We start from the raw sequence: 14,846 nt of genomic DNA on the forward strand, positions 1-14,846 counted from the left end.
AATTTTTCTCCTCCACTAAGAAAAACCTCTGAAATCTAAAGTAGTACTCTAGCATGATGAAGAGATAAACAATCTAACACATATCATCAGGGTGTCGAAAACTATGAGAACGTCTTACCCTACTGAGGGCGAAGGTTTCATGTTAAATAGCCAGGAGCTGATCCCTGGGATATGCGTACATGATAGTTGAGATTACAAACGTAAGATACAAGAAAGGAAGGTTCGGTTACATAGATAAGATCAAGTCGAACAACCTATCTATATCATGCGCAACAACTCCATGTAGACTTGTGCCTCAAGTAGACGCATATGTTTAACACCCTCCCTTAATCACAACTTGGATATGTTGAGATTACGCTTGAATTCTTCAAAAGCCTTTTTGGGCAATGCTTTTATAAACCCATCTGCAACTTGATCTTTGGAATGAATGAACCGAATGTCCAGTTGCTTGTCAGCAACTCTTTCTCTGACAAAGTGAAAATCAATTTCAATGTGCTTTGTTCTAGCATGAAAAACAGGGTTAGCTGACAAGTATGTGGCACCAAGACTGTCACACCACAGACATGGAACTTGAATACATTTTATACCAAGTTCCTTTAGTAAGGACTGAACCCAAATGATTTCTGCAGTTGCATTTGCAAGTGCTTTATACTCTGCCTCTGTACTTGACCTAGAAACAGTAGCTTGTTTCTTTGCACACCATGAAATGAGATTTGGTCCATAGAACACTGCAAAACCACTTGTTGAGCGTTTGTCATCTAAGCATCCTGCCCAATCAAAATCAGTAAAAGCACTAACAAGTTTAGAGGATGACTTGCTAAAAGTGAGACCAATATTCAAAGTGTTTTTGACATATCTGACAATTCATTTAGCAGCAGTCCAATGAGCTGTGGTGGGTGCATGAAGAAACTGACATACTTTGTTAACAGCAAATGAAATATCAGGTCTCGTAAGGGTCAAGTACTGAAGTGCACCTACCAAGCTTCTGTAGTTGGTGCTATCCTCTTGATTCAAAGGATCTCCTTTAGTGAGAGACAATGTTTCAGAACTGGACAGTGGAGTTGGTGATGGTTTACATCCTTGCAATCCAGCTTGCTTTACAAGATCGGTTGCATATTTTTCCTGAGTAAGATGAAGATCATCACCAAATTTGTTTACCTCAATGCCCAAGAAATAGTGTAGATCTCCTAGATCTTTGAGAGCAAACTCAGCACTTAGATCTTTCAACAATCCTGCCACTGCCTCATTAGATGACCTGGCCACAATAATATCATCAACATAGATGAGTAAGAACATGGATGTATTCAACTTGTTGTAAATAAATAATGAGGTGTCAACCTTGGAAGGAGTAAACCCAAGTGCTTGTAGTTTGTGACTGAGACGTGAGTACCAAGCTCTGGGGGCTTGTTTTAACCCATAAATTGCTTTATCAAGTTTGCAAAAATGAGAGGGTAACCTTTTTTCCTCAAACCCAGGAGGTTGCTTCACGTAAACATCCTCTTCCAGAACACCATGGAGGAGCGCATTCTTGACATCTAGCTGATGGAGAATCCATCCCCTGGACATAGCAATAGAAAAAACAAGACGAATCGTGGCAGCTTTTACTATTGGACTAAAGGTATCCTCATAGTCTAGACCATAACGTTGCTTGAATCCTTTTGCAACGAGTCTAGCCTTGTCACGATTTATAGTTCCATCAGAGTTTTGTTTTATCCTGAAGACCCATTTACAATCAATTAAATTTTTACCTTGCTTTGGGGGAACTAGGTGCCATGTTTTGTTTTTCTGAAGAGCCATGAATTCTTCATCCATGGCCTTTTTCCATGTTGCATTTCCTAATGCTTCTTGAAGTGTAGCAGGTTCACCTGTAGAGCATGCCAAACCAAATTTTGTGATGGTTTTATAATTAATAGGTTTGATTACCCCTTTTTGAAGTCGTGTCCGCCGGGGCGTAGGAGACACAACATCAACGTTCGGCGCAGAGGATCCAGATTCTCCCCCTGCAGTGCCAGATCCTGAGGGGGGTTGAGTTACAGGAGATGGCGGCGCGCTGGGATCCTCTGTGGCTGCGGGTCGGCGCACATGTGAAGAAGCGGGCGCAGACGATCCAGGGTCGGGTCCCCCCGACACGGCATCATGCCGCGATGATGAGCCAGGGACCCCGGACCCCGCAGCCAGGTCAGAGTCAGTCAGGCGGCGCGCCTGTCGCTGGGTGTAACACCGGCTCGCGTCGGTTGGCCACCGAATCAGATGAGGGAACGTGCCGGATGGAGACTCGCCGGGCGCGCGTGGCCCCGCTGGGTAGATCACAGGCGACCGCGCGTCCGCGCCTGAGAGGCTGGGGCCGTCGCTGTCATGGGCTGCAGATTCTGACGCGCTGCGTCGCGCCAGAGGCTTGAATCCCGCAACAGATTTGCTGCCAGGGTGCTACATCGCCGATCCCGAGGGGGATTTGCTCCCCGGGAATGGACACATAAAATGTGCCTCATGTGTTGTACTGTTTGGCACAATTTCTTCAACATTTTCTTCAGAATTTTCACTTGCATCACGAGAGAACTCATGCACACGATGATGAGGGTTAGTCAACAGTGGTACATTGCAATTATTTGCCCCGTGATCACCATCGATAAGATGTGAGAGCAGAAGAAGGATTTCTTAACGAAGAAGTGCTCCGGCATTTGGGTGGAGATCACGAAAGGGATAATGAGTTTCATCGAAGACAATGTCATGAGATATGTAGACGCGACCGGTGGACACATCATGGCATTTTACGCCTTTGTATTGAGCACTATACCCAATAAAAACACACTGTTTGGACCTGAACACGAGCTTATGGTTGTTGGGTCATAGATTGGGCCAACACGCACACCCAAAGACACAAAGGGAGTTGTACTCCGGTTTGGTGTGAAAGAGTTTTTCAAGAGGAGTTTCATAGTTAAGAACTCGACTAGGTAACATGTTTATGAGATGCACAGCAGTAAGAAAGGCCTCATCCTAGAATTTAAGAGGCATAGATGCACGTGCAAGAAGGGCAAGCCCAACTTCAACAATGTGGCGGTGCTTGCGTTCAGTCGACCCATTTTGTTGGTGGGCGTGTGGGCAAGAGACTTGGTGAGATACGCCAAGTGTTTGGAAGAAGGAGTTTAATTTTTCATACTCCCCTCCCCAATCTGATTGAACTGCAATTATTTTACTATCAAACTTGCGTTCAACTAGAGCTTGGAAGTTTTGAAAAACATGGAATACTTCGGATCTTTTCTTAAGAAGATAGATCCATGAATATTTGCTGTAGTCATCAATGAAACTGACGTAATAAGTATGTCTACCAACAGAGGAAGGTGTCGGACCCCACACATCAGAAAAAACAAGTTGCAATGGTTTGGTAGAAATACTTGTAGAAATTGGATAAGGCAATTGATGGCTTTTAGCCTTTTGACATGAATCACAAATTGTTTCATTGTCACGCTCTTCATATGAGAGCCTATTTTTCCTAAGTAATTTCTCAACTAAAGAAAAAGATGCATGCCCTAAACGATCATGCCACCGAGATGATGAAAGCTTGATAGAACCACAAGCTTGTTTATTTTGCCTCCTAAGCTCAGGAATCAACGGATAGAGCCCTCGAACACATCTACCTCGATACATGATTTTCCTCGTGGCCTGATCCTTGATAAAAAAAGAAGAATGGGTGAAATTCAATAACGACATGATTATCAAGGGCTATACGATGAACAGAAAGTAGGTTCATGGAGGCTTTAGGGACATGCAAGATTTTTCAAAGATGAATTTTTCGGTGAGTGTTTTTAATAATTGAATGACCAACGTGACGGATCCTCATACCTTCTCCGTTTGCAGCATGAATCTGGTCGAATCCGCGGTACTTCTCCCTCATGGTGACTTTCTCAATCTCACCCGTAATGTGGTTTGTAGCACCACTATCCATGTACCAGTTTGTGTCAACGCCGTACAAGCCCTCAGCGCCGCCGGCTACCTTTTCATCTTGGGAGGAATCTTCATCTTCCTAAAACCGGTACCAGCAGTCCTTTGCTGAGTGGCCCAGTTTGCCATAGATCTGGCACTTGACAGGATCAGGGCGTGACTTGGTGTTGTTGCCGGTGCGGCGACCCTTGGTGTTGTTGTAGGAGGGTCACCCGCCATTGTTGCCGCCGCTGGTGTTGTGGCCGCCGCGCGAGTTGGTGTTGGCGGTGTTCCTCCCTCTACGTGGCAGCCCGCGGTAGTGAGAGGATCCACCACCCCCACGACCATGTGATGCGACGTTTGCAGAGGACTTGAAGCCGGTGCCCGTGCCCTGGTAGAGCGCCACCCTCTGGTCAAAATTTCTCATCTGAGCAAAGAGCTCATCGAGCGAGACAGGGATGGTGCGAGCATCAAGCGCCGAGACCAGCGGTTGATACTCCATGTCGAGACCGACGAGGATGTGCGAGATCAGCTGGTCGTCGTCCAACGTCTTTCCTGCCGCCGCGAGTTCCTCCGCCAGCGATCGCATCTGTGTGAAGTACGTCGCTATAGACTGCTGCCCCTTCTGTGCATTAGCAAGAGCTATGCGTATGTTGTTGCTGCGGGACAGAGAGATTGAGGAGAACATGCTGGCCAGCGCTGTCTAGAGATCATGCGCGTGGACAATGGAGGTGACCTGCACAAGCACTTCCTTCGACAAATTATTCAGCAGATAGCCCAATGCCCGCTGATCCTCCCTGACCCAGATGGGATGCAGGGGGTTCGGAGACGTCTCTTCCTTCCCGTCTGATGCCTTGGTGGTGACAGTCTGTGCGGGCTCCTTCATGGTTCCATCGACATAGCCGAAGAACCCCGCACCCCGGAGCTGTGGCGTGATCTGCGTCCGCCAGAGCACATAGTTTGTGCAGGTAAGCTTCTCGGTGATCTGACCGCTAAGGTTGGTCTGGGAGAAGCTTGAGGAGGAGGAGGACATGGCGGCATAGTGGTGGATGCGGGCTAGATGAGATGGAAAAGGATGGCTCTGTATACCATGTGGAAAACTGCGAGAACGTCTTACCCTACCGAGGGCGACGGTTTCATGTTACATAGCCAGGAGCTGATCCCTGGGATATGCATACATGATAGTTGAGATTACAAACGTAAGATACAAGAAAGGAAGGTTTGGTTACAGAGATGAGATCAACTCAAACAACCTATCTATGTCCTGCGCAACAACTCCATGTAGACTTGTGCCTCAAGTAGACGCATATGTTTAACACATGGGTGTTTATGTAAGGGGATAATTCATGCCACGTGTATGCAGGCTGTGGCTCTGTATCAACATGCCATATGCATCACCATTCGACATCATCTGGGAATTATTTAACATAACACAAATAAAAGACAAAACTAGGCAGAATATGCAAAGCGAGGGCAGGTCCGCTGTTGCCCATGGCGCAGATGGATGAGCCTGACATAGTTACAATGGCAGGAGGGAGATGTTCGTTTGGATGGTCGAGTGCAGAGAGGAGGCCAGGGAGATGGAGGAGAACTGGAAAGCATGGTGGCTGCCGCCGCTGCCATGTGGAGGAAAATGGTGGAAAGGAAAAGCGTGGGATGGACGCTAAGACGTACGGCGGTACGGGAGGGGTGCCGTGTGATGTCACGAGCGGCACAGCACGAGAGCGAGAGAGAGAGGGAAGGGCCGAGAAAATACGAGAGGTGAGCAACCACTTCGAATTTACCGCTGATGAAATAATGATAAGAGTTATCTTTAATTTTATTTTTGCGGGGAACTCTTATCATTGTTTCCTTCAAAAATAATGATAAGAGTTCCCCGCAAAAATAAAAATAAAGATAAGAGTAAATGTCAAGTAAAAATCGCCAATGTAACATACTCACAACGGTCATACAACAAATGACTTATCTGGCACATTACTACTCCACTACGGACCACTAGTAAACTGTACCTTGATTATGGTGGGCTTACCCCTGACGTGGAAGTAGGTTATATCTCGTCCTCCTTATGGCCTTGTTAACTGTGAGTGCAACTACTTGTCTGTATAAATTTGGAGGAGTTCATCCTTAAGACCATACCATTCGAGTCATCCATCTGCATCACGTGGTAATATATATAGTACTACACTTCAGGAGATTTTTGGATACTTTCTTGCTCAAGATTGGGGAAGAAACAAAATGAGAGCGGGACATATGTAGCAGCAGTGTTAACTAATGTATGAACAACTGCAATTGCTTTACTAATGTTAATAAGGAGAGATGATACCACTACCACGCACCCGCAACTAGCAAGGATAGTGCACGCGCATAGGACTGGAAGGCATCGAGAAGAAACATGCAGCCTAGACCACTGCTGGAGCGGGAATGACAACCTGACCTCGCTCATACTTGTCAGGTGCAACTGGGTTCTATGGAATTGGTTGCTCTGTCTTGACATAGTACTTAAGTAGCTCTTTATCTTACAAAATAAAGAGTGTGCGGTAGTGACCCAATAATGCTACTACATTGTTTTAGAATCTCTGACCTACTGTGAATCGTTTTCATCCTCTAACAACTGATGGAGAAGAAAAACCTGTTAAGGCATTTCTAACCGACCCCCTAAAACTTAAGGGAGTAAATGGCGAAGTAAAGTTAGTGGAGTAAAATTTTACTCCACCAATGGTGGCCGCATCTAGCCGATCCCCTAAAAGTTAGTGGAGTAAACATAATATATTCTTGATTTTATGTCCTAGCCACACCAACTTCAAGCACCACACAATACATATCTTAAAATCATTCAAATGAAAGCATGGATAGTAATAATCGTCATAACATAATGTTTCATCATCGCTTTTTTCAAATTTAAACATGCAAGGTTCACCCTAAAGACATTGTTTCAAAATCACCACAAACATAACATGTATATATTGTCGATCGAGCTAATCTTTGGCAAAGAAATTTCCGTCGCCACCCTCTCGGCCACCACCACCATCACCATGACCAGCATTACCACCCCCTCGGCCAACCATCACGGCCACCATCACCACCACCCCCTCAGCCACCATCGCGGCCACCATTACCACCACCCCCTCGGCCACCATCAACATTCCAAAGAGAGGCCAAGATTTCTCCACTAGTGAGCTCCCAATACTTTCTTGTGGTTTCATCCATTGTGTTTGGATTCATGAACATGATAGCATGCTCTTCGGCCTTCTTCGCATCACAAATCCTCTCCTCGTCGAGTGCAAGCCTACGCTCCTTGGCCTTCAACTTTCTCTATTCGGCCCTTCATCTTGGTCTTCCACTTCTCATCCTTGAAGACCTTGAGCTCATTCCACCTTGTCTTTTTTGCGTTCGGCTGCCAACACCTTCTTTGTCTCGATCATTGGCACAAGTTCATCATTTTAAGTGCCACCGAATGCATTCCTCTTCTTTCTTTCTTTTGCAATCTTGTTTCCTTCTGGTCTATTATTGCCATCTTCGTCAACCTCTTTGTCATCCTCAATGGATATGCTTAACCTTGACCTCTACGGAGTAGTCTCCGCAATTCTTTGGATCCACTTCTCATTCTGCATAGTTCTTTGTAGCAATGATGCAAAGTGAAGGGCTTGTGGCCGAACTTGGTGTTTCGATGCTTGAATAGATCTTAAATGTATGGGCCATACTCCGCCACTTGCATACCACTCGGTGGTGTATGGTTCACATGGTCGATGCAACCGGACCACCGGTTCCATTGATCATGGATGGTGCTCCAACCATGCCCAAGCGAACCTTGTGTACGGCTTGATCACACGTCCACGGAGGTGTTGCAGTAGTCGCTGATCCTCTCCCAAAACATGGTCTTAGTTTGATCCGTTCCATCGTTGCATCCATGGAGATGGCACACCAAGCATCACAAAGCGCAACGTCCTCCTTTTGGTTGTTGTTTTGGGTAAGGGTCCTTGTGGCCTTGATGCTTGCTTCGGTCACCTCCACCACCTCCTCCTCAGCCTCCTCCACGGCCTCCTACGTGTCTTGGGTGGCCGAATGATTGAAAAACTAGTCACCATAGTTGAGATCATCAAGGCCAATGGTGGATGATAACTCCAACAATCCGAGGAATTCGGCCGTGCTCATATCCGCTCTACAATGTCAAAGCAAGCACTATAAACCATCACTACCGATCAGGAACAATCACTATGTACAACGGGCACAAGGTTTTTACCTTGTTCGCATTTCATCGAGCACTTGGCGGCTGCGTTTTTTGTTGCCGGCCGCGGCTACCGCCCGCGCCGGAGCAGTCGCCATAGGGGCAGCTGGAGTTGCCGCACTAGGCGTATGCCTTGGATGAGCCGGCTCCGTGGTTTTCTTTGTCTTCTTCTTGGTGGTCGCCTCAGCGAGCGCCGACGCCGCCGTCGTCGGCTTTTGAGACTGTTTGCCTCCGGTAGGTGCGGCAGGAAGGCGGCCTGCCGTTGCCGGAGACGCGGTAGCCACGTTGGACAATATTAGCGTGGTTGGAGGCTGCGCTTGGACATGGTGGTTCTTTGTCATCCCCAAGCTATTTGTTGCCATAGGGGGCGGCGCCTGGGTAGATTCCGGCGGCGATTCGCCACCGCCGGCGGCCGGCGTGGTAAGCGGGGGGTGTTGGTATCCATTCTGGGCCGGCTCGGAGGTCATTGGTGGCTGCAGCGGGGGGCGGCGACGAGAGAGGGAGAGAGTCAGTTTTACTCGGCCACCCAAAGTTGTAGTAAATTTAGGGAAATTTTGAGGGAAATAAGGAGTTGGAGTAAAAAAATTACTCCCTTAACGGTTTTAGGGGATCGGCTAGGTCCGCCATAAGGGAGTAAACCGAAAATTTTACTCACTTATGGCCTTTTAGGGGATCAGTTAGAAATGTCCTTAGGGATTTGACTGTAATATCTCAAACTAGCCGGAATTCGAATTCATGGCTATATCAATGCTGGAAATCGCCCTTATCGGAGAAACAAGCCAACCCTCGACCGCGAACGCATCGCCCCCGCGGGCGATCGACCGCGCCGCCACCTTCCTCCGCGAGCGCTCCCCCTCTCTCTTCCACCTCCCGCACCCGTCACCGGCGCCCGCCGCGGGCCTAGCCCGGGCGACGCTGGCGGTGGTGGCCCCCGGCCTTTCCTCTTCCAAAGTTCCTCCGGCGTGGGACGGAGCGGCTCTGGGCGGTGCCTTCAGGCGGCGGCGGTTCTGCGCGGCGGCGGGGATTCCTGGCGCGGGCTGGCTCTGGGCGGCGGCGCGGGCTGGCGGTGCCCGCCCAGCCCAGATCTAGGCCCTCCGGGCCCCATTAGGGTCTAGGCGGACCGACAGCAGGCGAGGTGTCGACGTGGCTCTCGGAAAGCATTGGCGGTGTGTCGGGCTGGTGGTGGGTGGCTGCTCGGTTGCCAGTGTGCACCAGCGCGGTGGCCGGGGCTTTGCGGTCCCGATATGGGCCAGGTCTGGCCTAGGTGTCTGGTTTGCCTCGGTTGCAGCGTCCGGACGACAATCCTCATCGGTGCTGTAGCCAGAGGCCTCCGGCGTGACGGCGGTGGAGACGGTTCCCTCCCGTTTGGCTTCGGTGCTTTCGCCCGTGCCATCCGGGCGCTTCTTGCCTCTGCTCTCTTGACCTCACGGTGGTGTTCGCAGTGGGACGGTGGGGATGGGTCCAAGGCCGTGGTGACGTGTGCTTGCGGGTGCCAAGATGGTGGGATGGCTCTGTTCTAGTGGGTGCTGGGGCATGGGGGTGCGGGAGAAATCCCTGCCGGTTCATCTGGCTCTGACGCGGTGACGCCCGTGGGTGCCGTCATTCCTTCCTGAAGGGTGTCGGTGCTACCCATCCCCTGTTCCCCTCCGCGTGCCGGGGCAAACCCTAGGACTTGTACGCGCAACAACGTCGTTGGCGTCACATTCCTTTTTGGAGGTGTTGTTTGGTACGCGACGGTCCGGTGCCATGGCAAGTGGTGGGACGTAGATGGAAGGCGTAGCGGTTGCAGACCATCCGTGCTTGTCGAGCTGCTGTTGTTGGTTTTTTTTTTCCTTTTTCCTTTTGAGCTTGATGTGCCGTTGGCCCCCGCAGCTACCTTGTGATTGTTGTTAATGCTTTATAATATAAAGCGGGGGAAAACCTTATCGCCAAATCGCCCTTATCCCCTATCACTCTTGTATCCTATTTGGTACTACCCGTTCCTGCGTCCTGCCTAGCGGGCTATCATCTTCCTCAGTCTAGTCATTACGGAAAGTTGTAATCTAACTCGAGCTTCATGGTATCCCCACTTTCTGCCCGAGAATATTTCGATTCTTTCTAAAAAAATATATTTTCTGTTCATGGGGTTACCATGGAGCTCGAGCAAGATAACAACTTTCGGGGCCAGAAAGTGTGGATTAACACCGCTTAAAGTATCCAACTAAACGCGGAATAGGCTGCAGCTTTATTTCGCTCCGAGTTTCACTTTCATGTGTTCTGGAAATGTGTGCGGCTAGCCGAGCACACTGCATGTGATTTTGAAACATGTCGCACAAGGCAGTGTAATCCTACTACAATGAACAGAACCAGGAACAACACATGACGCCTAATCAGCTTGCCAAGTTTTGTACCGCCTAATTTGTCTCCCACTTTTTTTAGAAAAAAACTCTGAACTCTAATGTACTCGTGGCATGAAGCAGACTAAGTGATAACATAGTCAGACACATATAATCATAATCAGGTGTGTTTATTTAGATGGCAGCACAGCACGGGAGGCGGGAGAGAGGGAGGACAGAGAAAGCAGGAACACTAACCACGATCAAATTACCCCTGATTAAATAAAGATAAAATGCCAAATAAAATTCGTCGATGTAACATACCCAGAACGGCCATGCATACAACAAACGGCTGATCTGGCACATAACAACTGTGCAACGGATTATTAGTAAACTATGCCATGATTATGGTTGGCCCGCCCTTGAGGCTTTGACGTGGAAGTAGGTAAGTGGTATCTAGTCCTCCGCTCCCTCTAGCGGCCTTGTTGCTGTCGGTACAACTCCTTGTCTGTATAAATTTGCAGGAGCTCAACCCTGAGACCATACCACTCGAGTCATCCGACTGCATCAAGTGGGACTTTATAACTTCAGGAGATTTTGTGGGTACCTACTTGTTCGAGAATGGGAAAGAAACCAAATGGGAGTGAGACAAAGGTAGCAATAGTCTTCACCAGTTTACCAATTCATGAAGTTGCTGTGTTAATGTCTATGAGGAGAATATACCATTGCCATGCGTGCACAATCAAGATAGAACTAGGAGGCATCAGGAAGAAACGTCCAGCATAAAGCACCGCGGCAGCAAGAATCTCTGCGAAATCTAGCTTGTAGTCGTCAGCTTGACATACTGCAGTAGCTCCTTCTCCCTCTCTTAATAATACTAATAATGGGCTACTACTCTGAACACTCTGATTTTCTGACCTAACTAATGGAGAAGAACAACTGTACGCCTTAGCCGTGTGTGTGTTTTTGGTGGATTAATTAGGGGATGCAAACAAGACATGAATTTAACAGATCCGGTACACGAGAATTGAGAAGAAAATGAAGTATCAAACACAATCTTTCTCGAAAAAGTGTTTCCCCCCGCTTTATATTATAAAGGAACACCGCCAATACATTCGAGAGACGATACAAACTCACGTTACCAACGCACCCAACACACACACCCAAGGAAATATACATAGGTGCCGGGCACCGAAACACCACCTCACCGACCACCAAGTTAACTATGGATATGCAAAGAAAACCGCTTGGAGACAACGGAGACCTCCGTCATGACAAACCACCATGGAGAGGTGTAACGGACACCGGCAAATCCAGGACTCCGGAGCGGTGCCTCCCAGAAGGTAATGACCGCCGAGCCGCCACCGCTCGATCGTAGATCAAGTTTTCGCCAGGCGTATGACAAAAGGAGTGGGGACGCCGCGAGGGAGCCTTCAGAAAGGAGAAGACATCCACGGATGCCGCCACCGTCGGCCAGTGCACGGACTGGGCAAGTGATGTACCCCGGCGCACACACTCCTTCGTCGGACCCTAGCTCCGCCAACCGCCCGAAACCAAGCCACCCACGTGGCCATGCCTGCTCGCCCGCACCCGAGACGCACACGCTCCGCCCACAAACGTCACGTCTCCCGCCGCCAGGGCCGCCGCCCAACATCCAGGCACCCCAAAGACCATCCCAAAGAGGCCGGCTTTGGTCCAAGGGGACACGCTCTACCGACGAAACCGCAGGCCTCGTCCCGCCTCGAAACATCACCGAAGCGGCAACTGACCGCACAAGGACGGGGAAAGGGAGAGGTGGGGGAGCGGACGCATCCACGACCGGCACACTACCGTGCCAGCGACGGGTGGCCCGAGCACATCGGCGCAACCCATCCCTCCAGCCAACCTCTCCTCTGGACACCACATGTGTCGTCTCCACCCTCGCGGCCGATTTTGAACCACGTGAGGCCACCAACGAAGACCGTCCATCGGCAAGAGGCACCCCAAGGACCGCCACCCACCACCAGGAGAGTTCACCGGGGAGCCCATCCGCGCCGCTGCCACCATCGAGCGCTGAAGCACCGGAAGGACGGCCAACCCACCCGCTGACCACCACAGCTGCGCCTCCACCCCCACCAGCCGCGACCCTGGTAGGGGCGGACGGTCGCAGCTCGTGCCGCCTAGGTCGAGATCTGGACGCGCCGCCGTCCCTGATGACCGAGGCACACCCGTCCCTGCTGCGGAGGAGTAGAGGTGCCGGAGCACCGCCACCGCCGTTGTGACGCCTGGCCCATGCCATGCTCCATCGCAAAGGCGCCGGCCCCGCGCAAGCTGGAGCACCGCGAGTCCCCCTGCCGCCTACGATGGAGGAGGAGGAGGAGGGAGGGTGTCCGGCCGGCGGGAGCTAGGGTTGCCTCCCGGCCGCCACGTGGGGGCGACGCGGGAGGAGGAGGAAGGGGGGGGGGGTTCTGTTCTCTCGTCAAGTCGCTCATCAAACACAATTAAAGATGCTTTTTCTGTTGATCGTTTTTGAAACCAAAGAAAAGATTTCATATTCCCTCACAGTAATTTTGCTAGGACTGTGTAGATCTAGGAGTATACATACCTCCTTTCGTTTTGGTATCCTAAGCCGAGGCCCATCTCAAAATATGGGAGAGAGACGCCATCACCTTCATCATCTCCCAGCTACGCGCGATGGCTCACCGGATGGCTCCTCCGCTTCCCCCACCACCACCGGAACCAGATTAGATCGTCGTCTTCTCGCCATCGCCACCGCCCTGCCGTTTATGTGTTATTTTGTCGTGTGCCTGTGTTGGGCTTGTTGTGCTGTGCCCACAGCTGGACTTGGGTATGTTGGTCTGTGTGTGTGTTGGACCGGGCCGCGGTGGCTTTGTGTGCGTGTGTTGCCTTTTGTTGTGACCTTGGTACTTTGTGCTTGGTGGTTGCTTTATTTATAAAGCCGGGCAAAAGTCTTTTTCTGTAAATATGGAATATTCATAAATACAGTACAAGGCTTGAGTCATGAATGACGATGCCTTGCAACTCACCTGACCATCACTCCTCCTGATCAGTCACAAGCTAGAGTCATCCAACACATGAGTTGCAGAAGGCGGCGGGCTTGTATACCGCTAGAATGAACAGATGGTGGGGTGAGCTCGTGTGGGATTGAGATTTGGGCCTGGACAAGATTGCAGAACGGGACGATCGACAATGTCGGTAGTGGCATGTGGCCTCCGCTCCTGTTGACCAGACACAAACGGGCGTTCTTCAGAACTGAGTTGCCGAAGGTGGCGGTCTCGTACACCACTGTAATCGGCAGATGGTGGGGTGAGCTTATGTGGAATCGGCAGATGGTGGGGTGAGCTTACGTGGAATCGGCAGATAGTGCAGTGCGCATCTCTAAGAGCATCTCTAGCACACCCCGCATAATGCCTTACCCGCAAAACACGTTTGCAGTTTATAAAAAAACGACTTTGCGGGCCGGCGCGGATGGCCGCAGTGGCAGACCATGCAAAACGGACCCATATGAAAGGATATTCGCGGAATATGCTCTTTTACGGGTCGGTTTTACGGGGTCTGGTCTGGCGGCGCTCCCACCAGCCCGCAAATCCTAAATTTGCACTTCAATTTGACACAAAATAATGCATTTCTTTGTTTTTCAACAACATTGGATATATAGATATCACGAAAGAAAACAAGAACCACAATTATGCATTTTAGAAGATTTTCAACTTCCATAACTGCTCCCACTAGTTGGACCAATATCTTCTCCATGCATTCATTGTTGATCTGTGAATTCTTGATTTTGCATTTTTCATTCTTCTTCTTCGGTTCTAAAAAAGTAGACGTTGCTTCCACTCTAGTTGCACATGCACCGCATCATTGCCTTCGGGTCTACTAAGAAGTGCACCAACATCTATTAAGTGTCTTTCAATCAATAAATCAATGTATTCGCCTTCCCAAAACTAAAATGAGCATCCATCTTCGTACACACATGATGGTGTTCGAAATGAGCTATCGCAATTGAACCAAAGAATGTGGTGCCAAAGCCGAATGGAAAGAGCACGTACCCTGTCGTTTTCGCATTTGAAGAACACCCATCAGGGTGCTTTGGGGCACCCGAAGTTAGCCGCAGCACTGTTCGCGTGCAGTCGTCGCACTGTATGAGCGGCATCGGCGAGCCGCAGAGCCGCTGTGCCAACGCCGAGCCCGGCGGATGGCCGGCCGAATCCATGCCAGCAAACCATCGACGGCTGCGACATGACGAATCCATAGCTGCATGCGGCGATGGGACTTTTTCGGGGCTGCTCGTGGTGCTCCCCGACCATTCCATCGCTTGCCGTGGCCACCGGTGGCCGGAAAAGCCAAATCCGGCCCGCCTGCGACGAAGGGCCGCAGATCTGCAACTT

At 50.0% G+C, this 14,846-nt stretch overlaps 1 pseudogene; it reads right to left on the minus strand.

Moving 5' to 3' along the window:
• Positions 1–4,329: 4,329 nt before the first annotated feature.
• Positions 4,330–4,469, minus strand: LOC119342425 (annotated as a pseudogene).
• Positions 4,470–14,846: the final 10,377 nt, after the last annotated feature.

This window comes from Triticum dicoccoides, chromosome 7B (assembly GCF_002162155.2).
Source record: "Triticum dicoccoides isolate Atlit2015 ecotype Zavitan chromosome 7B, WEW_v2.0, whole genome shotgun sequence".
In the NCBI taxonomy this organism is placed as follows: Eukaryota; Viridiplantae; Streptophyta; class Magnoliopsida; order Poales; family Poaceae; genus Triticum; species Triticum dicoccoides.